The following is a 25,295-nucleotide window of genomic DNA, read 5'->3' as shown; positions in this document are numbered from 1 at the left end:
AGTATGTTAAGATAAAATAAACTAAAAATGGATGGAAGACAGGGGAACAGAAGAGCGTAGTGTGACTGGAAATATGCAAATAAAAAGAAAGGAATAGAAATGTATAAAAGATAGGATGAAAGGAAGCTATGAGAGATATGTTGTCCGTACTACCAAAAACTTAGCTAGAAATAGAAGTATATAAAAAGGCAAAAAATATAAAAATAGAATAAAAAATAGAATTAAGAAAATATGTTGTAAAACTTGTAGATCCCTTAGGACTAAGATTGTAATTATTAATGGAAAAATAAAAAAGGGAGAGAAAAAGAAAAAAAAAATCCAGAACTCATCCCAGAATGGACCAGTTCAGTAGAATTGATACTAATATTTCTGTTTCTTTAGAGTCTCAGCTGTAAGTGTCCTCCTACTCACCTTGGGTTTTTTGTATTATTCTGTGACCAGCAGAGGTTCCTTTATTGTTCGTCTATAAGTATTGGTGTGTGGGGAGGGAGAGGGTACAGTAGTGGCTCCTTCCCCTGGGAGTGAGTGAGCAGTGGTGCACTGTTGTTTCAGTCGGGCTTGGAAGTGCCTGTTGCAGACGGACGCCAGTGGCTCAGGTGTAAACAGAAAGTCTCAGAGTTGGGCCTTTCTCAGGGTTTTTTGGTTTGTTTGTTTCTCGGCAGCCTCCCTGCTGCCAGTGCTCCAAGGGGTTTTAATCTAGCCCCGCCCGAGTGCCTGAGGGTGCTTTTTATTCCTGAGCGCCTTAGGTGGCCCACAGGGGGTCCCTCCACTGCCTGCTGCAGGTGCCGAAAGAGAAAGAGAGGCTATGCCCGCAGCTCCTCCCCTCCGCCCATGAGCCTGCAGCATCCAGCAGCCATCGTGGCCAGGCAGCTCTCAGGGGCAAGCACTCCTCGCTGTGGGCCTCTTCCCTCCTGTCCTCTCAGTCCGTCACCTTACTGGTAACAATTTTTCTCACTCTGAATCAGCTCTCCAGTTCCCACATTCCCACTCCTGGACCCTCTGTTCAGCTGTGAATCAACGTCTCAGTCCAGGAACGCTGAGCTGCGGTGTGGACCCTCCATGTGTTTCTCACTCCCTCCCATCTGCCACAGCTCTGCCGCTTCACCCTCTTTGAGCCATCGTAGATGCCTCCCTACCGGTTATGTCAGGATCCTTACAATCCTTTCTGGTGTCCGAGGTCGTGTGCTGGTGTTCAGTTGGTTCTCTATGGGAATTATTGCGTCTTTTGGTGCATTCCCAATGCATCTGTGGAGAGGGATGCATTCCACACCCTCTACTTCACCGCCATCTTTTTTTTTCTTCCTAATCTACCTCATTTTTCTAACTATCAGAATCCTGAGAGAGACTGTGTATCTGGGAATCAGCCCATCTTGGACCAGTTGTTTTCCTCTGTGCTAATGGCCGTGACAGGGCATGGACCTTGGCCAGGCCTGGCCCGTGGTGGCACTGCTGGGCGCACTGCTGGGAAGGGTGTGTTCTGAGCAGGCAGCTGCAGATATGCAACAGAAGCTGTTTACATCCACAGGCCCGAATGTGCTTATCTGTAAACCTGGGCTCCTTGGGGACCAAGTGAGATGCTCCAAGTGGGAGTTCTCTGTATGCAGCCCTGCACAGCCCTGGTTCTGAGTACAGCCCAAGTCCCAAGCAGGGTGGGTAGTATTGGGTCCTGCCTCCCTGTGCAGCCTTCTTCAGTTGAGTTGTAGGTAACCACCAGGAATGCTTCAGACATGCTGTTCCCATGCTCACAAAAGACCCCACCGTCAGTCCCCCTGCAATGGCACAATCCCAGGCAGTGTCCACACCCATGCTCAGCAACTGCTTTCCTCCCGGATGCACCTGTCTCCTCTGTGGTGGAACATTTCTTCTGTGTTGTGTTCCCCACCATGCTGTGCATCCTGTGAGGATGGGGATCACACCCTTTCCACCTACACTTCCCCAGTGTGAGCTGGGTGATGGTTGAATGAATGAAAATAATACATGTTTAGGAAATGAATGGGGTCTATGTGAGTTGTTACGTTAATCTTGCTGTTGTCCAGGGCACGGAGATCTGGTCGAGCCTTCTGCAGCCTGTGGCTCTGCTGAATTTGGTGACCTACCCTCAGCTGCAACTGGTTGTCACCGTGGACAAGTGGGGACTGATCAAAGTATGGAAAGCAGAGGAAGGGTGTGAGCAAGCCTCTTTCTCCCTGCCTACGTACTCGTCTTCATTGGAGGCCTGTGACATTCCAGAGGGCCCCCTCCTGCTGGTGAGTGACCCGGCTCCCAGGAGTCTCTGCTGTTTCCCAGGGTCTGTGGACCTGGCACCAGACCACTGTGCCGGGTGGCACCTTGCCCTGGGGGCTGGCTGTGATTTTTTATCCACGGGCTCCTGCTTTCCTGTTTCCTGGTCCTGCTCATAGTCATTCTTCCCCTTGCAGTTCCTTCTCCCTACTGCATTCTCACCCTTCTTTCCCCCTTTTCAAGTCTCTGTGAGGGCCCAACTCAAAGGAAAATTGAGGCATGTTTGACAGAATGCAAGCATTTGCCTGAGATGATGCAGGCCTCCTGTTGTCAGGACATTTGGTTTAGAGGTGATTCTTAGGCATTGGGAGGGAGCATTTGACCACAGAGAAATAGTGAAAGTGGGTATAAGCTGTCAGATGGAGGAAGTGGCCTCCATCTGGGGTCAGTATCCTCCTCCTGGAGGGAAGGAGGTCTTTGAAAGTGTGGGCAAGCTGGCATCCCAAATATCAAAATGAACAGACATCCAGGAAAAGTTTCATATGTAAACAGAACTAACTCTGTAAATGAACTAAGCTTGTAAACAAGAAAAGTAAGACCTGATGAAACAGATTTCATATAAACAACTCTATAGTTGTTTAAAGAAGACTTTGGAATAAGCGTAATTAACATCTCCACAGCAATTTGAGAATATATTGTACAGATGAAGAGGAAGCCACTATGATTCTCTCCTGGGAATGGTAGAGCACATGATTCACACTTACTTGTTGGTAAAGGACAATTAGAAAAATTAGAATATATATCAGGTCAGAGAGTTAAAAAGAACAAATGGTTTCTAAGCCAAGATTTAGAAGGTGGCAGAAATCAAAGTGTTGAGCTTAACACTGGGTCTGCCTTTGTTCTGAAGATGTTTACTTCAATGCTAAGGGGATGAGCAGAGCTTTAATAACCAAGTAGAGAAAAGTTGGAGTGCAGGGCCACCAAGGTTTGGGGCCCTGTGAAGTCTCTTACTTTGGGCAGGTTATCAAGTTGCAACCTAAGGGTGAGGGTGGTCTGAAAGTAAACGGTCCCTGCACTGGCTGCAGCTGCCCAGTTACCAGGTAGGAGTGAGTGAAAATCCTTTCTGGAGAAGGTTAACACCTCCCAAGGCCTCTCTGTTCAAATACAGTGTTCAGCACTCAGAGCTGAGTAGGCATGTGAGATGAGATAATGTGAACTACCCAAGGCAATCTGCAGATTCAGTGCAATCCCTATCAAACTACTGATGGCATTTTTCACAGAACTAGAGCAAAAGTTTTAAAATTTATATGGAAACACAAAAGATCCCGAATAGCCAAAGCAATCTTGAGAAAGAAAAACAGAGCTGAAGGAATCAGAAACCCTGACTTCAGACTATACTATAAAGCTACCGTCATCAAAACAGTATGGTACAGGCACAAAAACAGAAGTACATATCAATGGAAGTGGATAGAAAGCCCAGAAATAAACCCATGCACCTGTGGTCAATTAATCTATGACAAGGGAGACAAGAATATACAATGGAGAAAAGACAGTCTCTTTGATAAGTGGTGCTGGGAAAACTGGACAGCTATGTGTAAAAGAATGAAATTAGAACATTCTCTAACACCATACACAAAAATAAACTCAAAATGGATCAAAGACTTAAATGTAAGGCCAGGCACTATAAAACTCATAGAGAAAAATATAGGAAGAACACTCTGTGACATAAATCACATGATCCATCTGCTAGAGTAATGGAAATAAAAACAAAATAAACATGTGGGACCTATTAAACTTTTGTTTATAATAAAACGAAAAGACAACCCACAGAATGGGAGGAAATTTTTGCAAGTGATGCAACTGACAAGGGATTAATCTCCAAAATATACAAACAGCTTATGGAATTCTCTGTCAAAAAAACCACAAACAACCCAATCAAAATATGGGCAGAAGATCTAAATAGACAATTCTCCAAAGAAGGCATACAGATGGCCAAAAACCACATGAAAAGATGCTCAGCATCACTAGTTATCGGAGAAATGCAAATCATGATGCTAAAACATCAATGAGATATCACTTCATGCTCGTCAGAATGGCCATCATCAAAAAGTCTACAAACAGTAAATGCTGTAGTGGCTGTGGAGAAGAGAACCCTCCTACTGTTGGTGGTAATGTAAATTGGTACAACCACTATGGAAAACAGAATGGAGCTTCCTTAAAAAACTTAAAATAGAGCTACCATATGACTCAGCAATCCCACTCCTGGGCATATATCTGGAGAAAACCATAATCCGAGAGGATGCACACACCCCTATGTTCATTGCAGCACTATTTACAATAGCCAAGATATGGAAGCAGCCTAAATGTCCATTGACAGAGGAGTGGATAAAGAAGATGTGGTACATGTATACAAGGAAATATTACTCAGCCATAAAAAAGAATGAAATAATGCCATTTGCGGCAACATGAATAGACCTAGAGATTATCATACTAAATGAAATGTGTCAGACAGAGAAGGACATATACCATATGATGTCACTCATATGTGGAATCTAATTAAAAAAAAAAAGATACAAGTGAACTTAGTTACAAAACAGAAGCAGGCTTAATAGATATCAAAAACAAACTTATGGTTACCAAAGGGGGAAAATGGTGGGGAGGGATAACTCAGGAGCTTGGGATGAACACATGCAACTGCTATATATATGATAGATAACCAACAAGGACCTACTGTATAGCACAGGGAACTCTACCCAATATTCTGTAATAACATATATGAGAAAGAATCTAAAAAAGAATGAATATATGTATATGTATAACTGAATCACTTTGCTCTACACCAGAAACTAACACAACATTGTAAATCAACTATACTCCAATAGAAATTAAAAAAAAAAAGGAGATAATGTGAACTAGGACCTGCAGGATAAGCAGCAGACAATGTCAGTAGAGCCCCAGGGGCTTCAGATATTGCAGTTAGTAGCTCTAAACACTAGCAAGCATATAGTTGCTCTGCTCAGGGAGAGAAATTTCAACAGAGAACTTAAAGCCATGAAAAATGATGTTGTAGATTTGCAAAAGAACCAAGTAGAAGGAAATTCTAGCATAGCAGAACTGAATAACAAAGGTTAGGACTCAGTGGATGAATTTAATAGCAGGACAGTTGAATCACACAAAAGTCTGGGGAGGGTGAGGGGAGCTTGTGGGCCACTGGCAGTGTTCTACTTCTTTACTTTGGTAGCAACATGAACATTTATTTTGTAATAAGTTACTGAGCTTTTTTACGTTTATGTTTTGTGCAAGTTTCCATGTGTATTATATATATCAATTAAGAAGTTAAGAATATAAAAGAATAGTGAACTGGACTATCAAAGTAATTTTCTGGAATGGAATGGGGATACCAAGAGTGGTAAATGTAGAAGAGAGGCTGAGAGATGGAGACCACTGTTTCTCAGACTTGAATGGGACGTGAATCAGTGGGGGGTCTTGTTTAAATGAAGATTCTGATTCGGTGGGTCCCTGGGGATGCCTGAGATTTTTGAGTTTTTTAGAAGCTTCTTGAGAATATTGATGCTATCAGGTCACAGAACACACTTTGAGTGGTGAGGCCATAAAGGATCCATGAAAAATTCTACTATTCGTTTCTTTGATGTCCTAAGAGTAGGTGAGGCAGGGAGGCATGAGAAACATTTGAAGAGATGATGGTACATATGTTTCCAAACTAGACTAAGGACGTTAATCCATGGAATCAGGAAGTCCCCACAAACCCCAAGCAGGGTAAATAAAAATAAATCTGCATAGAGACCCATCAGAGTGAACTGAGATCATTGAAGACTAAGAAAAATCTATTTAGTAGCAGCAAGAGGAAATAAAACTACCTTCAGTGTAATACTAATGAAACTGCTTCAATCAAAGGGAAAGTGACCACAGATGAAATTTCAGAGAAGCAGGAAAGATTTATGAGCAAAAACTATGGGAAATATGAGGAAATCTAAATGAGTATCAACTGTATAAAACAGCAACAACAATCCCTTATGGACTTTTAACTATATATAGAAGTAAAATGTGTGACTTTAGCATTTAGGTTAGGAGCAGTTTATGAAGAATTGAACGGTCTAAGCTCCTTAAATTGTCCAAGATTAAACATACCAATTAGCCTGCGTTAAATTGGCAGATGAAGGGAAGTTCTTTGGGGTGACTTGCTCAGGAGCTCAGTATTGTGTGAAATGAGAGTCTTGGTCACTGTAGGTAATGTCTGGGTCTGCAAAGCGGATAGAGGTGCCTGGTATATGTGGAGACGTGTGTGACCGTCATTAATATTTGGGATGTCTGGGGGGCAGGAGGTCCTGAGGTCTTCATCCCAAAGGGGGAAACCTTGGATAAGAATTTAGTTTCTGCATTCACTGGCCACATGGCCACACCACATGGCCTGAGAGTGTAAACATGCATGTTCAGGGCTGGTTGTTGGCTGGGCATTGAGGGCTAAGCTGACTGCCTGGAGGTTAACCATTTGTGTGGACTGTTGGGTCCTTCCTCTATCAGGGATACCTGGTTAAGGTACAGGCAGCAGCACTGCTCTGGTGGATCACATGGCATGGGGTGGTGGCAGTGCTATCTATACAGTGTGAGAATTCCTTTTCTTATCTACTCAAAGCGTGGCCTACTCTAGTGTCATTGCCTGTGGCAAGGGTCTGAGGACAATGGGAAGCTGCTTCCTCCTGCACCAGATGACCAGGCCTGCCTTCACCCTGAAGGTGTCATTTCTGTCTTAGCAAGGAGGCTTTAGTGGCTTTGCAGAGCCTGCAGGATGCTACCTCCACCTCCTGAGGCACAATACCTACCTGACAACAAAGAGTCATGGGTTCTGGACCTGTGATCACCTCTGTCACCACAAGAGCCCAGATATAACTATAACTTTCACTTTGATCGTGTGTTGTGCATGGCCGAGGTTGGCAGATTTTATACCAGAATGACTGATTTTCTTGAGGTTGCCCTGTTGGAGGATGGGGCAGGATCAATCCCTAACCAAAATTTGGCTCAAATTTTGGAGACTGCTGACTACACATGTACCAACAGGGTACGGAAAAGAGTATTCCCCCAAAATTCAGGTCTGCCCAGGGCCTCAAAATGTGACCTTCTTCGTCCTTCCTTGGAAATGGTGCATTTGCCATATATTTAAGGATCTCAAGATGAAATCATCCTAGATTTAGTTTGGGCCCTTAATCTAACAAGTGGTATCTTTATAAGAAGAGGAGAGGACGGACACACACACACACACACACACACACACACACACACACACACACGGAAGCCATGTGTAGACACTACAGACATTGGGATGTGCTGTTACAAGCCAAGGAAAGCCCTAGAGCCTTCAGAGGAAGCATAGCCCTGCTGGCACCTTGATTTCAGACCTATATCCTCCAGAACTGTGAGAGAATAAATTTTTGTTTTTATAAGTCACCTTGTTTTGTTACTGCACTCCTAGGAAACTAATGCAAGACTCATCTAAAAGAGAACACTTAAGGATGTCTGGAATTAAAAGAATGAGAAAATGATGGGCGTTGGAGATGCTAATCAGAAGCTAGCTAACACAGCTAGTAATGTTAGATGAGAAGACGAGATGATAAAAGTCTTTACTATATCTTAGCAGTCATTTCAGAATAATAATTAGATCAACCTCCCAGGAAGATACAGCAAGGCTAATTTTTGCTTTGTAGGTTTTTTTGTTTATTTTGGTTTTGGTTTTGGTTTTGTTTTTTGTTTTTTGTGTTTTGTTGTTGTTGTTGTGTTTTGTTTTTGTGTGTGTGTATGTTTTTGTTGGTGGTGGTTTTATTTATTTATTTATTTTGGCCATGCCATGCAGCACATGGGATCTTAGTTCCCTGACCAGGGATTGAACCTGCGCTCCCTGCAGTGGAAGCTCAGAGTCCTAACCACTGGACTGCCAGGGAAGTCCCTGGCAAGGCTAATTTTTAATGCACCTCAAAAATATAGCCTAAAATATATATCAAGCAAAAATGTGTGGAATTTCAAACAGAAATGGCCAAAGCTATGAGCAGAGGAGAAATTTCTGTTACCTGGCTAAAGAGAGATGATCTGGGTGGACCCACACGCATTCCATGAGCACTTTAAAAGCAGACAGTTTTCTCTGGCTGGTCACAGAAGGGGAAGTCAGAGAAGCAAGGGCACAGGGGCCTTACGTGCTAGCTGCCAGGCTGTTAGTGGGCCTGGGAATGAGAATAATCTCTGCCAACAGCTAGCAGGCGGGGAAACCTCAGTTCTGCAGCCACAATGTCCTGAACTGCCAACAACCTGAATGGGCCCCCAAATGAGAAGCCAGCACCCTGCCACCTTGACTCGGCTTTGTGTGACTTTTTCTCTGTCCCAAGGGTTATTTGGAAGTTGTTCTACATGTAGGTCAGTGGCTCATTTCAAGTTAAATTCTATTTGTGTACAAGGTCCATTTACCAAACCCAGGCGGCAGTGGGAGTCAGGGGGACAAGATTGTAAAGTCGGAAAGAGTGTGATTTTATGCTGTGGTTTAAAATTAGAATTTTGGAATGACATGTTTTTTCTTGTCAGAGTAAGTCCTACAAAGTAAGGACAGGGCTGACAGATTTTATATTCCTCCTGGGTTATGGTGAGACCGCCGACCTCACAGCTGTCAGTTACTTCTCACGAGGTATGCAGTAAATTCAACCTCCTGTGACAGACATCTTACAATGAAAGAATACAATGCACCAAACTAATTATTTTGTTTTTTGAAAATTTTTTTAAGAAATTTTCTCTGTTTATTTACTGACTGCATTGGGTCTTTGTTGCTGCATGTGGGTTTTCTCTAGTTGTGGTGAGTGGGGGCTGTTCTTTGTTGTGGTGCACAGGCTTCTCATTGTGGTGGCTTCTCTTGTTGTGGAGCACCGGCTCTAGGCATGAGGGCTCAGTCGGTGTGGCTAGTGGGCTCTAGAGTGCAGGCTTAGTAGTTGTGGCGCATGGGCTTAGTTGCTCCGTGGCATGTGAGATCTTCCCGGACCAGGGCTCGAACCTGTGTCCCCTGCATTGGTAGGTGGATTCTTAACCACTGCGCCACCAGAGAAGTCCCTTAATATTAGTTTTTTAAAATCAGGATTGAATGTTGAATTTTGTGAAAGGCTTTTTCAGCATGGAGATATAGGATTTTCTCCTTAGTTCTATTGTTATGGTGAAATATTGGATTTTTAAAATATGTCATCCATGCATTTCCTTTTAATGTACTGATGTATTTTAAATGCTGATATTTTATTAGGATTTTGGATCTGTGTATGTGAGATTGTTCTGTAGTTCTTCTTTGGGGACTTTCCTTTATCAGGGTTACATATAAAGGCTCTGCTTTCTTCATGAAAGAAATATGAACATTTTTCTTCTTTTTTAATGCTTTGGAACAATTTAAGTTACATTGAAATTACATACTTTTCAGTTTGGTAGAATTAATCTTTGACATCATCTGGTGCTGGATACTTTTTTGTCCGGTAGTTTTCTCTCTCTCATCTATGGAAATTGGTCTGCTCAAGCCTTTCTGTCTCTGCTGGGATCAATTTTGATATATTGTATTTTTCTAGGGAACTGCCCAATATATCCAAGTTTTCAATTTTTTATGCACACAGTTGTCTAGGATATTCTCTTAAGGTTTTTTTTCTTTAAATTTCCTCTATTTGAACATTTGTTTCCCTCTTGTCATTTCTTCTTGTATATAAGACCTTTCTCCCAATTTTTTGTGATTATATTAGCTAGTGCCTTGTCTGTTTTATTTAATATTGCTATTGATTTCTAGTTTTATATCACTGTGATTAGAGAATATTGTTTGTATTACTTTGCCATACATAACTTATTAAGTTTTCTTTGTGACTCTATATTCAGTTTTTGTAAATGTCCGTGTGTGCTTGCAAGGGCAGTGTGTTCTCCATTATTGGGTGCAAAGGTCCAAATATAGTCATTTTTTTTTATTAGAGTATTATTGGTTTACACTGTTGTGCCAGTTTCTGCTGTACAACAAAGTGAGTCAGCTGTATTTATACATATGTCACCATATCCCCTCCCTTTTGAGTCTCCCTCCCACCCTCCTCATCCCACCCCTCTAGGTCATCACCAAGCATCAAGTTGATCTCCCTGTGTTAGGCAGCAGCTTCCCACTAGCTACCTATTTTACATTTGGTAGTGTATATATGTCATTGCTATTCTCTCACCTCGTCCCAGCTTCCCCTCCCCGCCATGTCCTCAAGTCCATTCTCTACATCTGCATCTTTATTCTTGCCCTGCCATTGGGTTCATCAGTACCATTTTTTTTAGATTCCATATATATGAGTTAGCATACAGTATTTCTTTTTCTCTTTCGGCTTACACACTCTGTGTGACAGGCTCTAGGTCCAGCCACCTCACTACAAATAACTCAGTTTCATTCCTTTTTATGGCTGAGTAATATTCCATTGTATATATGTGCCACATCTTCTTTATCCATTCATCTGTTGATGGGCATTTAGGTTGCTTCCATGTCCTGGCTATTGTAAATAGTGCTGCAATGAACATTATGGTACATGTATCTTTTTGAATTATGGTTTTCTCAGGGTATATGCCCAGTAGTGGGATTGTTGGGTCATTTGGTAGTTCTATTTTTAGCTTTTTAAGGACCCTCCAAACTGTTTTCCATAGTGGCTGTACCAGTTTACATTCCCACTAACAGTGCAGGAGGGTTCTCTTTTCTCCACACCCTCTCCAGCATTTATTGTTTCTAGATTTCTTGATGATGGCCATTCTGACTGATGTGTGGTGATACCTCATTGTGGCTTTGACTTGCATTTCTCTGATGAGAAGTGATGTTGAGCATCTTTTCACATGCCTCTTGGCCATCTGCATGTCTTCTTTGGAGAAATGTCTATTTAGGTTTCCCGCCCATTTTTTGATTGGGTTGTTTTTTCAATATTGAGCTGCATGAGCTGCTTGTATATTTTGGAGATTAATCCTTTGTCAGTTGTTTCATTGATGAATATTTTCTCCCATTCTGAGGGTTGTATTCTTGTCTTGTTTATGGTTTCTTTTGCTGTGCAAAATCAAAGAAGAAATAAAAAAATACCTAGAAAACAATAACAATGAAAACACAATGACCCAAAACCTATGGGATGCAGCAAAAGCAGTTCTAAGAGGGAAGTTTATAGCAATACAATCCTACCTCAAGAAACAAGAAAAATATCGAATTAGCAACCTAACCTTACACCTAAAACAATTAGAGAGAGAAGAACAAAAAACCCCCAAAGTGAGCAGAAGGAAACAAATCATAAAGATTAGATCAGAAATAAATGAAAAGGAAATGAAGGAAACAATAGCAAAGATCAATAAAACTAAAAGCTGGTTCTTTGAGAAGATTAACAAAATTGATAAACCATTAGCCAGACTCATCAGGAAAAAAAGAGAGAAGACACAAAACAACAGAATTAGAAATGAAAAAGGAGAAGTAACAACCGACACCACAGAAATACAGAAGATCATGAGAGACTACCACAAGCAACTATACGCCAATAAATTGGACAACCTGGAAGAAATGGGTAAATTCTTAGAAAAGTACAATCTTCCAAGACTGAACCAGGAAGAAATAGAAAATATGAGCAGACCAATCACACGCACTGAAATTGAAACTGTGATTAAAAATCTTCCAACAAACAAAAGCCCAGGGCCAGATGGCTTCACAGGCGAATTCTATCAAACATTTAGAGAAAAGCTAACAGGTATTCTTCTCAAACTCTTCCAAAATATAGCAGAAGGAGAAACACTCCCAAACTCATTCTATGAGGCCACCATCATTCTGATACCAAAACCAGACAAAGATGTCACAAAAAAAGAAAATATAGATAGTTGTGTTTTCTTTTGTTCATCAATCTGAAAATCATTTTATTTGAATAAGTGAATTAAGCCATTTACACTGCACGATATCGCCTTGCGTTTTATCTCACGTTTGCTATGTGATGTGGTTCATTACCAGGCTCCTTTCTCCACATCTGTTTTCTTCCTGTTTAATCTGTGTGTTGGGTTAGGGGGTGATATCTTTTGTCATATAGGCGGGTTTGTATTTTTGTTGTAGTGGTTTTCTTTATCTTAACATTGTCTCTCTCCTTTTTCCTTGGTATGGCCTGTCTCCTATTATATTTGTTAACTTTCGATGACACTCCTTTACTCCTACGGTAGTTGAATTATTCTATTTTGATCTTTCTTCTCATTTTTTAAGATGTATATTTCCAACTTTTTTGAGACCATACAGTATTTATACACTGTTCTTCCCTTGTGTCCACTTTTTTATTTAATAGCTCTTTGATCTACAGTTTAATATATTTCATAACCACAGCAGTTCTTTGGTGACCTTTTCCTTGTATCTTGTGGTTTGATGAAGCCCATCCCCTAGTCAGTTCCCGAGGAAGTGCTCAGGAATGCAGTTCTTGCATGTTTAACGCTGCTGTTCTGTAGCCTTGATGCTTGAAGGATGGCCTGGCTGGGCACTAAATCCCTGGCTCATGCTTTCCTTGAATTTTGTGGAAATATCATTCCACAGTGTATATTTCTGTTGAAAAGTCTACAGCCATCCTTATTTCTTTTGTTAGACACTGGACTTTTTAAATCAAAGGCCTAAAAGACTTTTTTGAAATATTTAAAGCGTAGTAGTTGTATTGTGACATGTCTGTGATGACCATCCCAGCTCAAATTCCCAGGATTTCTTTTATTTCCAAAAAATTTCATTGCACATGAATTTTAAATGTCTGTTAATTATTTAACTTTTCCTTTGTACGAAACTCACTTATGTGTTTATTAGATCTTCGCTTCTCTTCTTGGACACCTTCTCTTCGATTCTTTTTGGTTCTTGATTCCATTTTTGTTCTCTTGCTTGCAGGCCGCCTGTGCCGAAGGGGCGCTCTACACGCTGATGGTGCCGCAGCTGCAGCCACTCTCCAGAGTGAACGTGTTTCCCAACAACCCCACCAGTCTCCTCTGCTCTCCTGACCGGCAGTGGGTGTTTGCATCAACCCAGAACTCAGACCTGGGCCCGAAGGTCAGTGGTGGGCTGTGTCCCTTGCCTGAGGGAGGGGCCTGGCTCTATGTATACAGGGTGACGGGTCCTGTGCCCTAGGCTTGTGGGGTGCATCTGGGGGCAGCTTCTCACGTAGGACCAAGTCCCATAGCCGTGAGGATAATGAAGATGAGTCATCCGTGGCTGTTCACAGCGGTGAACCCCTTCTCAGGGCCACCAGCTGGGTTGATGGCTGTGCTGGCCTCTCCCAGGAGCCTCTACTCTTTCTAGGCTCCCATGTTGCCCACAGGTTGGAAGGGGTCAGCTGCCCAGCTGGAGACGACAGAGTTTAGTTCTGAAGAGGTTTGGGGCCTTAGGGCCCTCCTGGTGGAAATGATCATGAGGTATTTGGTGGCCTGAGAACAGGCTTCCACAGGAGTGAGGAAGAGAGTTTCCAGGTCAGGCACAGAGGAGGTGCTGACAGCGTGGGGATAGTGTCCGTCACCTGCAGGCCCGCACACAGCTGGCCTGGGAGAGTGGCTGCCTCTGTGAGAGATTCTTGGACTCAGAGATGCTCAGCCTGGGTGCCAGGCTGAAAATTAGACCAGAGTAAAAAGTGGGCAGCTGGAGAGGGTCTTGAGACAAGGAAGGATAGAGAAAGAGAAGCAGTGGCAGAGCTGGACAGGATGGGCAGTGCTGGGACCTGGTAGCCAGGGGAGGCCAGTGGTCAGGGGGCAGCCAGAGGAGAGAGGCCACTGGATCAACAGGCAGCAACAGAGCAGTTCTGGGGGCTGAGAAGGGGTGTTTGGAGCCAGACTGCAAGGAGATAGGAAAGGAAGACAGAGGAAGACATGGGAAACAGAAGCAAGATGGTGAAATGCAGCTGCTCAAAAACAGAAAATCCGTTTATTTGATTCACCCATTACACTGACCTCACTGGGACTGGTGTGCCAAGATGTTTCCAGCGGGGCCAGATGTGAGCTGGGGTTGACCTTGCTCCCTCTTGGCCAGATGTGAGCTGGGGTTGACCTTGCTCCCTCTTGGTCATTGTGGTCAGGAAAGGAGGGTCCACATGGGCCATCCTGTAAGACCCAGTAAGGTCACTGTGGGTGTGGGTCTGTGGAAGGGGCTTTCAGAGTGCTCCTGGGTTGAAGAAGTGCCCTCCCTCACTGGCAATGAGGAGACTTGCGGTGCTATTTTGCCAGGTGCTCCACACTCACTCCTTGCTCTGCCCGTCAGAAGACAAGCCTCCTGTCTCCGCCACTCTTCCCACCCGTCTGACACGCAGAGGCAGCCAGGCTAATGGTGATATACATAAGTGACAACGGTGTGCAGTTGGCTGTTACCACCTATGAGCTGGGGGCCAAGAAGTCCAGGGATAGAGCGGATGTTCTGGGTGAGGATGCCCATATCAGGATGGTCACCACCACTGCCTTATAGTGCTTCAAGCACAGGTTCCTCATGTTTCCTTTGGGGTACTTTTTCTTTCTTCTCAGTGAATCATAGTGACCCCACAGATGTTTTCTTGTGATTTTGTGTACTGGTGGAGTGGTTGAGTACTTGCTGTGTGTTGGGTCCTCTGCATGGCCCTGGGATTCAGACATTAGCTACTGTCCACTCTCCTCCCTTCTCTGCTTCCATTCATCCCTATCTCTTCTTTCACAATTTTATGTCAGAGTCACAGTTCTCAGCACTGAGTGCATACAGAGATGAATAAAAGCCACAACTCTCTCTTCCCTAAGGAGCTCCTAGTCTAGTAGGAAAGTAAGACCCACATCCCTCTCCTTTCCTACCACCTCTGTTTCCCAAACCCCAAATCACCCTGATAGGCCTTTCCTATGGTCCTTATCATTTTTTTCTTTGGTATTATATTCATTTGTTTTTGTGTCATCATTTAACCATAAATTTTACACTGAGCTTCCCAGCAGCCGAGGAAAAAAGGGAAATGGGATGGGTACTGTAATCCCTTGTCTGATATGAGAAAATGCATGAATTCTTCAGAAGAGGTAATTTTATGTTCCTGCTGCTAAACTCCATGAGGAAATGATCAATTTTTTTTTTTTAACAGGGAATGCTATACAGTATAAAAGACAGTATCTTCAACAGTAGTTTTGTCATAAATGTCACAGTTCTCATGTGGCCATTTCTTACATCAACGTGTTTTAGATGAGGAAGGGTAGAACACAGGGTGGAAGCCTCATCCCTGGATAGCGCTGTGTGCCAGATACTGTCACTTTCACATGCATATGGCCTTGAACCTTTACAGCCCCTGTGAGGCTGTAATCAGCATCAAAATCAGCAGTTTAGAGCCGATGACCAGGAGGCGATGACCGGGAGGCAATGACCGGGAGGCGTAGGGGAGTAAATGCATGGGTCCGGACTGAATGCAGGTGGGACCACAAAGTTGTTGTTGTTTTCATTATGCCACATCATCTTATGTGAGGCGTGTCTATTCCAGACCCCAGCTGCTCCTAAGAAGTGACAGTCTGTGTGTTTTTATTTCAAAAAGTACAACAGATCGCAAGTTTCCTGCTGCCAGACACCATGATGCCTCCTCACCTCATGAAGGGCCATGGCTTTCAGGTGATCCTGCTCGTGTCCAGATCGGAGCTGGTTCTCTTCACCATACACAGCCTGCAGCTGGCAGCCTTTCAGGACCACCAGAGGCCTATCACGTCCACGTGGGTGGTGAGTGTGGTGCCCTGCCCGCCTGCCTGCCTCTCAGCTCCATGCTTTGGAGCCCACGTCCCTGCCTCACTTGGTTTTTCATTTCAAGGACCAGAGTCGAGTCGTCACCTCTTCCTTCGACCTCTCCTTGCGAGTCTACATGTGGAAAAAGGAAAATAAATTTCCTGTCCTCAAGAGCTGCTATCATTTGCTTGGTGGGTCGCACAGATGGGCCAGGTAATTGCTTCTGATTTTTAAAATGTTACCTGTATGATGGCCTCTCCTGGCCTCCCAGCAGGAGGATGCCATTGGAAAGGATGTGAATGGGACTTGGCGTCTTAGCCCAGCCTGCCCCTCACTATCTGGGGACCTGAGGCAAGTCATTGCTGATATTCATCCACTGTTTTATAGAAAGAAGCTACGCTGTGCATCATCTACATTATCTCCTTTAATGTACAAAACCACCACCTGCAGTTAGCGTCACCCACATTTCCCAGATGAAACAGAGGCTCAGAGATGTAGCTGTTTTGCCCAAAGACCCACAGGGATGCATAGTGGAGCCCAGGGTGGGCTTTGATGCAGCCCTGCAGCCCGGCTCTTACCTCCCCTCCGTAACCCGCACAATCCCAGAGCCATTTACCATACCCAGGGGGAGTCAGTGGGGGCAAGATTGTAAAAGTCAGAAAGAATGCACTTTTGTGTTGTGGTTTAAAATTAGAATTTTGGAATGACTTATGTTCCTTCTTGTCAGAGTAAGTCCTACAAAGTAAGGACAGGGCTGACAGATGTTATACTCCCCCTGGGTTATGGTGAGACCACTGACCTCACAGCTGTCAGTTACTTGTCACGACGTATGGGGTAAATTCAGCTTCCCGTAACAAACATCTCACAGTGTTAAATGAAAAAATACAATGCCCCAAACTAAATATTTTTAAAATTAAAGATTTCTATAACAAACCTACCTAGTTTCTGAGTTTGCGAGCCCTAATGCTCCACCTCCACACTGCAGGCCATGAAGTGCTGTATTTTTCCTACTTAGCACCCCGATATGTTGCTACTTACTCTCCCCTGCACTCGGGATAGGTGGCCTTGCTGGGCTGTTTCTGCGTTTGGCCACAGGCCAGCCTTTGTGAAGCAAAGCCCTCAGGCCAGTGGCTACACTCCCCACAAGCACTCATGACTCCTCAGTAATGATTTTCTCCCTCCAGTGGCAGGAAAACCTTTCCTCTTCTAAGGGAGACATCCGTGCAGATACTTGTTGCCGCTGGAAAGAGGCCACTGAAGAGGTTGCCAGGGCCCTGGCCAGCTCACCCTTCAGGGGTTTGTGTGCTGATGTTGGCCTCCAAGATGTGATTTTTTTTTTCTTTCCTTTTTTATACATGTCTTTAAAGAATTCTTACATCATTACTGAATGGTTAGAATATCTTTTCACTGAAGTAACACTTGTCAACTTAACAAGGAAGGAGCACTTCTAGAAACTTCTTTCTTACATGTTGTTTTTTTTAAAGGTCTTTATTGGAATATAATTGCTTAACACTGCTGTGCCACCCTTTGAGGTACACCAGAGTGAAGCAGCTGTACTTATACATGTTATCCCCATATCCCCTCCCTTCTGCGACTCCCTCCTACCCTCCCCACCCCGGCCCTCTGGGTTATCACCCATCATCAAGTTTCTCTCCCTATGTTATGCAGCAGCCCGCTATCTGTTTTACATTTGGTAGTGTATATATGTCAATGCTACTCTATCACTTCGTCCCAGCTTCCCCTTCACCCCATGTCCTCAAGTCCTTTCTTCACATCTGCATCTTCATTCTTGCCCTGTCACTGGGTTCATCAGTACCATTTTTTTAGGTTCCATATATATGAGTTAGCATATGTTTACATGTGTTTTTAAACACTGCACTACATGCATTATGCAAAGCAAAACTTTCATTCACTGAAATTATACTCGTGGTGAGCATGTAGCAGAGTTAGAAACTTCTTTTTTACAGGTATTTGTAAACTGCACTACCTGCACTATAGGATGGTAAACTCATCCATTCACTGAAATGACTGTTCTCAATGTGAGTAGCACACTTAGAAGCATCTTCTGAGAAATGTGCTTTAATCAGAACCCTAGAATGGATTACAGTCTTGAATTACACTCTTTCCTGATTCATCACAGAGTCCTCGAGAAATCCTTAGTTGATTGGATGAGTGGTAATTTCTCTTTGGGAGTTTCATTTGGCAATCATAGACCCAGTAGTCTTGCTTCTTGCTGTTCCCTGCAAGACAGGCAGCCATGGACTGCATTTCCTCTCTCTTTTCCAGCACCTTATTGAATGCTGTAGGAGATAAAGAGTACTTTTTAGGAGCTTTTCGGTTTCCTAAAGTGTTATCATCTGTGAACATGTATTCTGATTCTCCAAAGAAAACGGGTGTGTTAAACATAAATTTAACAACAACCTAGCAGCGTACCCCTGGGAGAAATAAAACATATGTCTGCATGTGGCTACAAAGACTTGACTGTTCTTAGCAGCTCTGTTCAGAATACCCCGAAAGTGCAGACAGTGCAAATGTCCATCAGCAGGTGAATGGATAAACCCACAGGGGAATGTTATTCAGCCATAAAGAGGAATGGTGCATTGACACACACTTGACATGGGTGAAATGCAAAAGCATGGTGCCAGTGAAAGAAGTCAAATGTATAAGATCACATATTGAATGATTCCATTAATGTGGTACATCCAGAAAATCTGTGGGAACAGAAGGTAAGTTACTGGCTGCCCGGGGTTTGGAGCCATTATTGCAAATGACTATGACAGATCTTTTTGGGCTGATGGAAATATTCTTAAACTGGGTTTTGGTGATAGTTACACAGTTCTGCAAATTTAGTAAAAATCAGTTGAGGGGGGAGAAAGACTAAGACGAAGTCTCTAAAGAGAAAAAGAAAGAAGACAGGTACTAGTTCAACCTTCTGTGCTAACAAACCACAGAGACTTCTGGCTGCCGTACCATCTCAGGGAGCACCTGTCACCCTGCTTCTTGCTCAGCCCCACATAGACCAGCCAATGCTGCAGTTTTCTGACGTAGTCTGGAAACTGTCGTATTCCAGTCTTGATGTTTAATTCTAAATTGAATAGAACTTCAGTTGCTGCTTAAAGACACTCAGTAAATCAGCATAGAATTTACGTTGAAAGATATTTCATGAAAGCCAAAGCAGAAATATTTCAGAAGCAACCTATAGACAAAAACTGGGCTTCTGTAGGGAACTCAGGAAGTTCCTTCTCTAGTTTTTTTGTTTGTTGGTTTGATTCAGTTCTCTGTACACTTGCTTCATTTTTCTCTTGTGCAATAGAACAGCATTGTATGTTTGTGGAAAAATGAGGGCCCCATTGGCTCCTGCATTTACGTCTCCTTCACTGAGACTGGTTAGGAAATGATAGTACTTCTAAATTCTGGAGAAATGACTCTGACTTGCCCAGATTGGATGAGGTGCCTTCCACTCCTGTATCAGGAGACGTTTCTAGAGTAGCTGGAATCATTGTGATTCAGGCAGCTACTATCAGGAGGACCTAGAACTGATCACGCTCAAGTACGTGGTGATTTTTGCTAATTCATACAAATGAACGTAAGTCCTCAAGTCAGAGCCCAGAGTAAACACGGATGGGGTGGACTGGGTGGAAAAGGTACGAGGTTACACTCCATCTTCCTGTAAAAGCTTTGACACTTAAACATTTGTCCTTTTCTCAAGTTAACACACAGCATGTCCCTTCCCTTCGCAGTGGATCTACTCATGTGGAAAGCAACAGTATGAGCATTGTCGGCGTGGAAGCCAGAAACATCGGAACGAGTATTCTAAGATCATATTACTTCAAAGTGCAGTGTGGCTGAGATGACTGCATCAACTGAAGATGATCAGGACATCTGATGAGGAGCTTGTCTGCATACAAAGCCTAAAGTAATTAATGCATGAACATTGGGAAAGGAAGTAGTAATCCTCAAATACTATGGGCCACACACTGTGTGATGTGACTTTATTTTTAAATCCTGGCAAGAAGGCAACGAAATGGGTATTATTGTCTCTATTTTTCAGACAAAGAGCATGAAATATAACAGAAGAGTAGTTAACCCATTGTTATTCCATTTTCCAGCTATCAAGCAAGCTGCCCGGAGGTTATTCAGATATCAAGTAGCCACGAGGGGTGAGTGCAAGACTTTGGGTGCTAGAAAGCCCAGGTTTAAAGTACTGGGATTGCAACATAATTGTTTTTTGTTGTCCTAATATGTAACTAAGGAAACCTTTTTTTATCTTCCTCGTCCCTGTTGTGCCCTAGACACACACTAGTGAACGGTTCTCACTGTCATACACGTGAGTGGTGTGGCGCCACGTTGCATAGCTGCAGGGATGCCGCTTTGTGTTTTGTGAAAGTGGCGCCCCTGGATTTGGTCCACAAGGAAGCCCTGGCTAGTTTAGTGCATGTATCTTTAGAGTTCTTAATTGCAGGCAGCAGGAACAGCAAGCTGGCTCACTAACACCAAAAATGGAATTTATTGGAAAGAAATAGAGTAGAGCACTGGGTCAGTGTGCAGGCTTGAGAAACAGACTTGACACCAATGGAAGCTGGGCAGCAGGCAGCCACCAGGGCCTGCTTCAGCGAGGCCTGGCCTAGGCCGTCCCTGGCTGTGCCGCTCGCAGCACCATTTCCCCTCTGGCTCCACCGTGTTGCTGCCACTGTCCTCCCATCGCTGTCACTGAACAGGCATCACTGCCACCAGCTGGAAACTTCCCAGCTGCCCCTGAGGAAGTGTGATTATTTGACACTGTAGCGGGGTGGGGTGTGTGTGTGTGTGTGTGTGTGTGTGTGTGTGTGTGTGTGTGTGATTTGCTGACCTGGGTCACATGCCCACATCATCAAGTCCAGGATGGGAGAGTCTGCCCCTTCAGCTCTAATAGTAGTTACTGCCAACCAAGACTCACACAATGAAAAATTCTTCAAAAATAGGAAATAAGGATTAAAAACCTCTTTATTACATTCTAATACTGTGGCTGCCCAATACCCAATATATGCTATTTGCTGTATTTGCCTTTTAACAACAGTTTTTTGGCCTAACAGTATCTATATCCTACGTAGCCAACTCCAGATGCAGTCATTTCCCCCAAAGGAGAAAATCTAAGGCTTTTTTCTTTCTTTCTTTCCTTTTTTTTTTTAGTCTGAGGTGAGGTTTATTTTGGAGTTATTTTATTTTATAAATTTATTTCCTTATTTATTGGCTGCATTGGGTCTTCATTGCTGCACACGGGCTTTCTCTAGTTGCGGCGAGTCGGGGCTGCTCTTCATTGTGGTGCATGGGCTTTCTCATTGTGGTGGCTTCTTTTGTTGCAGAGCACAGGCTCTAGGCTCTTGGGCTTCAGTAGTTGGGGCATGTGGGCTCAATAGTTGTGGTGCATGGGCTTAGTTGCTCCTCAGCATCTTCCTGGAGCAGGGATCAAACCTGTGTCCCCTACATTGGCAGGCAGATTCTTAACCACTGTGCCACCTAGGAAGTCCTTGGAGTAATTTTAGATTTACAGAAAAGTTGCAAAGACAGTACAGAGGATTCCCATATGCCTTTTACCCATAATGTATTAACCTTGCATGACTGTGATACATTTGAAAACTCAAGGTCTTTGTTAGCTCTGGAAACTGGCATCAAGTCAGAACTCTTAGGGGTGTGTGTCTCTCTTTTAGTTCTATCATAGTTTTGCTTACTGTTCCAAAGCAGTGGGGAAAGGGGAAGGAGATGAGAAATTAGCTGAAATAAATGCACACACACACACACACACACACACACACGACACAGCAAGAAAGGATATAGCTGTTCAGAAGGTGAAGGGAAAATTCAGGTAAATTGAGATATAGGGAGGTTTGCTGAAGACACAGGGGGAGGAGTTGGGGTGTTGGCAAGAGATTGGGGACCAGACAAAGGAATGTTGAGTGTATGGGTCCACCTGAGAAGCTTGGAGACACAATGGCTAGGAAAGCAGTTCTGGTCATTTCTTAGGGGAAGGCAACTAATCAGGTCCAGGCACTCTGTCCTCAGCTGCAACATTAGAGGAGTGTCATGTCTGGGGATGGCAGCCCTACCCGAGAACATGTGCAACTCTAGGGATCCTTGTTTTGGATGTGTGGAGAGTCTTGGTAAGGGAGTCTTTATGGGAACACAGGAAGTTCTGGGGGATTTTGTGAATCTTGCTGAGGGTGAGTCCTGAGTCTGGCAGATGGGCTGTCATTAGGAAAACATGACCTGCTGAGGTGTGGTGCCATGGCTGCAGGAAGAGGCCCTTAGAAAGTACGCCATGCTTTCAAGCCTCTAGATCCAAGCCCTGAAGGCTTGTTCTCCAGCATGCAGGGGGCACTGTGCCACTGGAGGAGCGTGAGGACCTAAGTGGTCCTCCTTGAGTCCTTCAGAAGCAGGCACATCTCTGTGAGATCTTCCATGCATTCCTGGTGTAGCCCAAGATAGTCTGTATTAATTGGAAAAAAAGTTCCCTAGTATTTGGCCACAAGTCAAGTCTTAACAATTTGCAAAATACTAATTGCTAACCATAATTCAATAATTCCTTTTTAATCGAGTCCCTTTGAATACACACACACACACACACACACGTGTGTGCACACACACGATTTAAAATAATTGACAAATTAAGTAGAAATTATAAAAATCTCAATAAAATAGAGATAGAAGATAGTTTTCTTAACTCAATAAAGGAATCTAAAAAAATTACAGCAAACATGCATAATGATCATGGGGAACACTTTCGCTGGTGTTAGGAGCACGGTAAGGGTGATATCACCAGCATAATTAAGTATCGCCCTGAAAGTGCTAATAAATATAATACTTTTAGAAAACAAAACTGAGTTCTAAAAGGATAAGAGGTTTATTTACCATAATTTCTAAACAGTACAACCTCCTTTAGGAAACTAAGAAAATCAGTAGAATTAGTAAGCACAGTTCTGCATGACTGGTGAAGAGGTTATCTACCTCTTAAAATCAGTGTACTAACAATTAGAAAATATGATAGGAACAGTATTCCATTCACAATGACAGCAGAAACTATAATATCCCAGAGTAATTTTTAACAAACTTTATGGAGAAAAAACAAAGCTTTTCTAAAGAATAAAGAGATACATCCATGTTGACAGCAACTGCCAAGACATGTGATTTACAGAACAAACCAAACCAGATCCTGAAGTATGAGATAAAATGTTCAAAATCATTAATAATCACAAGCAAATAAAACAATAATGACCCATCACTTTATTAGGCTGGTTAGAAAAGGTTGGCGGCAGGGGATGGGGGCGGGGGAGAGGAAGATGCATGATGCCAAGTGTTTGCAGGCATATGGGGATACAGGACCCTAATGACGGAGGCTGTGTCAACCCTGTTCACAGTCTGAAGGTCTTTGGCCATTCCAGTAGTGCACATCCATCCAGTGCATGTTCATGGTCACAGTTTTTCAGCTCCCCACTCTGCCCCCACCCAGTTTCCTGCTCTGGTCAACACCAAGGTTGCCTATCTGTTACTCCCTGCAATTGGCCGGAGTGGGGGTAGGTTTAGATACTAAATGCCTTTATTCTGAGAGGGTCCTTCTTTGAGGTCCTAGCTCATTGTGGGACTGACTCCTGTGCACTTCCAGTTTGCAGCATCCAACACTTCGATGGCTGAGGGAAGACCGTATCTGCCCTGCAGTGTGCCTCAACCAACTCCAGAAGTGGGAGTAGCCTGGTGCAGGTGAGGTGCCAACCAAGGGAGAGAGGAGAATGGCTGAGGGAATTTGAGAAAGTGTACAAGTTTGTGTCCCAACTCAGTCCACGCTTTGTACCACTCACGTCCTCCCATTATATACAACCCTCCTACTGTAATGAGGCCTGCTGTCCCCCAGGCCCCCTCTATTGAGAATGGAGACATCCTTACGCTACAAGTCGGATTAGAGACCCCAAGCTGGTGACCATTTCTGATCCGGAAGCCTATGACAAGAGTGTTAGTGAAACAAGGTAGAGTCCCCTCTGCTGGATTTCCTCCACCCAAATGAGTGCTTTGGACAGTCTGGGTTGTTTGCTTGGTGTGGTGCCCCAGCCCTTCATCCCCAAGGTGTTGGTTGTGGTTGTTTCCCGTGCTCATTGAAAGTCATTTCTGGGTATAAGAAAGATAGCCCAGCTACTTACCTCAGTTCCAGACACACGCCACCCTACTCACATTACACACCAGCAATCTAGTCCCTGATGTTTGTCAGTTATAACCCTAATCATGATAGTCATTCCTTTCTTTGCCTGTTGGGCCATGGAAAAAGAACAGAAAGTACTCAGGTGGTAATCACAGCTTCCACTGAAGGGGAACAATTTCAGTGACTCCTGAAAGAACTGTCTCCACTCCTACCTCCAGAGGAACTAGGGCCTACAACACTGAGAGCCTAAGGTGGCATGAATGGGAAACAAAAAATAAACAAGTGGGCTGCTGGGTGTAATAATAAAAGGGCCCACCGCTATACCTGTTGATTCTCAGACTCGTGTATTCTAGCTATAGTCACACTGTCGATCATTGGTCATTGGTTCAGAGTACATACCACATCCTGCATTGGAAGATTGTGTCCAGACGTCACTGAGTGCTGTCTCCCCCAGCCAGCACCTTAGCTGAGCCTTCAGTAAGGCCGTCCCACCATTGTATCAGGCCAGTTACTTGATGATGGACAAGTGACAAAGTCAATGCATTCCATAGTCATGGGCTCATTGTCACACCTCTGATGTAAAATGGGTCCTTTTGTTCTGAGGCAGTACTGTGCAAGATACCTGGATAAGGCATTCTGCAGGTTTGGGGGGTGATGCAGGCAGAAGTATGGGCAGGGTTCATGAGGCCAAAACACTGTCCTGTGATTAATGGTGCCAAGTCAAGAGCTCAGCATCAGTCAGCAACTACGTCAGTGTTGACAGAGGAAGACGTTGTTGGGTCCATGCTGAGCTGTGACCCTTTACACTGTCCATGGTCCCTTTGCTCAAGGACTGGGTTGGTAAGAAGAGTCTGCCTAGCAGCCAGAGGACCACCATCCCATCCTCCTGACTACTGAGAGCTTTCTCTGAAATGCATTGGTCTCTGTTGATCTTTTAGGTAAAATACATCTGCGTACTGTTCACCCACTTACATACCTCTTCCTCAGACCTTCAGTTTTGATCCTTGCAAGCCCTTGAGAAGCCAAAGCCATTAGCCACTGCCAAAAGCATATATCTGTACCTCCAACCACTTTTCTTTCCATATGAATGAATGACTGAGCCACTCTGATTTTGGCCCATGTGAAGGACCTCCTTTTATATGCCTTTCAGGGATATCCCGAAGTGGTGCTGAGATGAGGCAGCAGTGCAGCGGG

At 43.8% G+C, this 25,295-nt stretch overlaps 1 pseudogene; it reads left to right on the top strand.

Moving 5' to 3' along the window:
- The first annotated feature begins 1,413 nt into the window (after positions 1 to 1,413).
- LOC130844472 (F-box/WD repeat-containing protein 12-like) lies at positions 1,414 to 20,063 on the top strand (annotated as a pseudogene).
- Positions 20,064 to 25,295: the final 5,232 nt, after the last annotated feature.

Source organism: Hippopotamus amphibius, chromosome 2 (assembly GCF_030028045.1).
Source record: "Hippopotamus amphibius kiboko isolate mHipAmp2 chromosome 2, mHipAmp2.hap2, whole genome shotgun sequence".
Taxonomy (NCBI): Eukaryota; Metazoa; Chordata; class Mammalia; order Artiodactyla; family Hippopotamidae; genus Hippopotamus; species Hippopotamus amphibius.
This window is presented reverse-complemented; position numbering and strand designations above follow the sequence as displayed.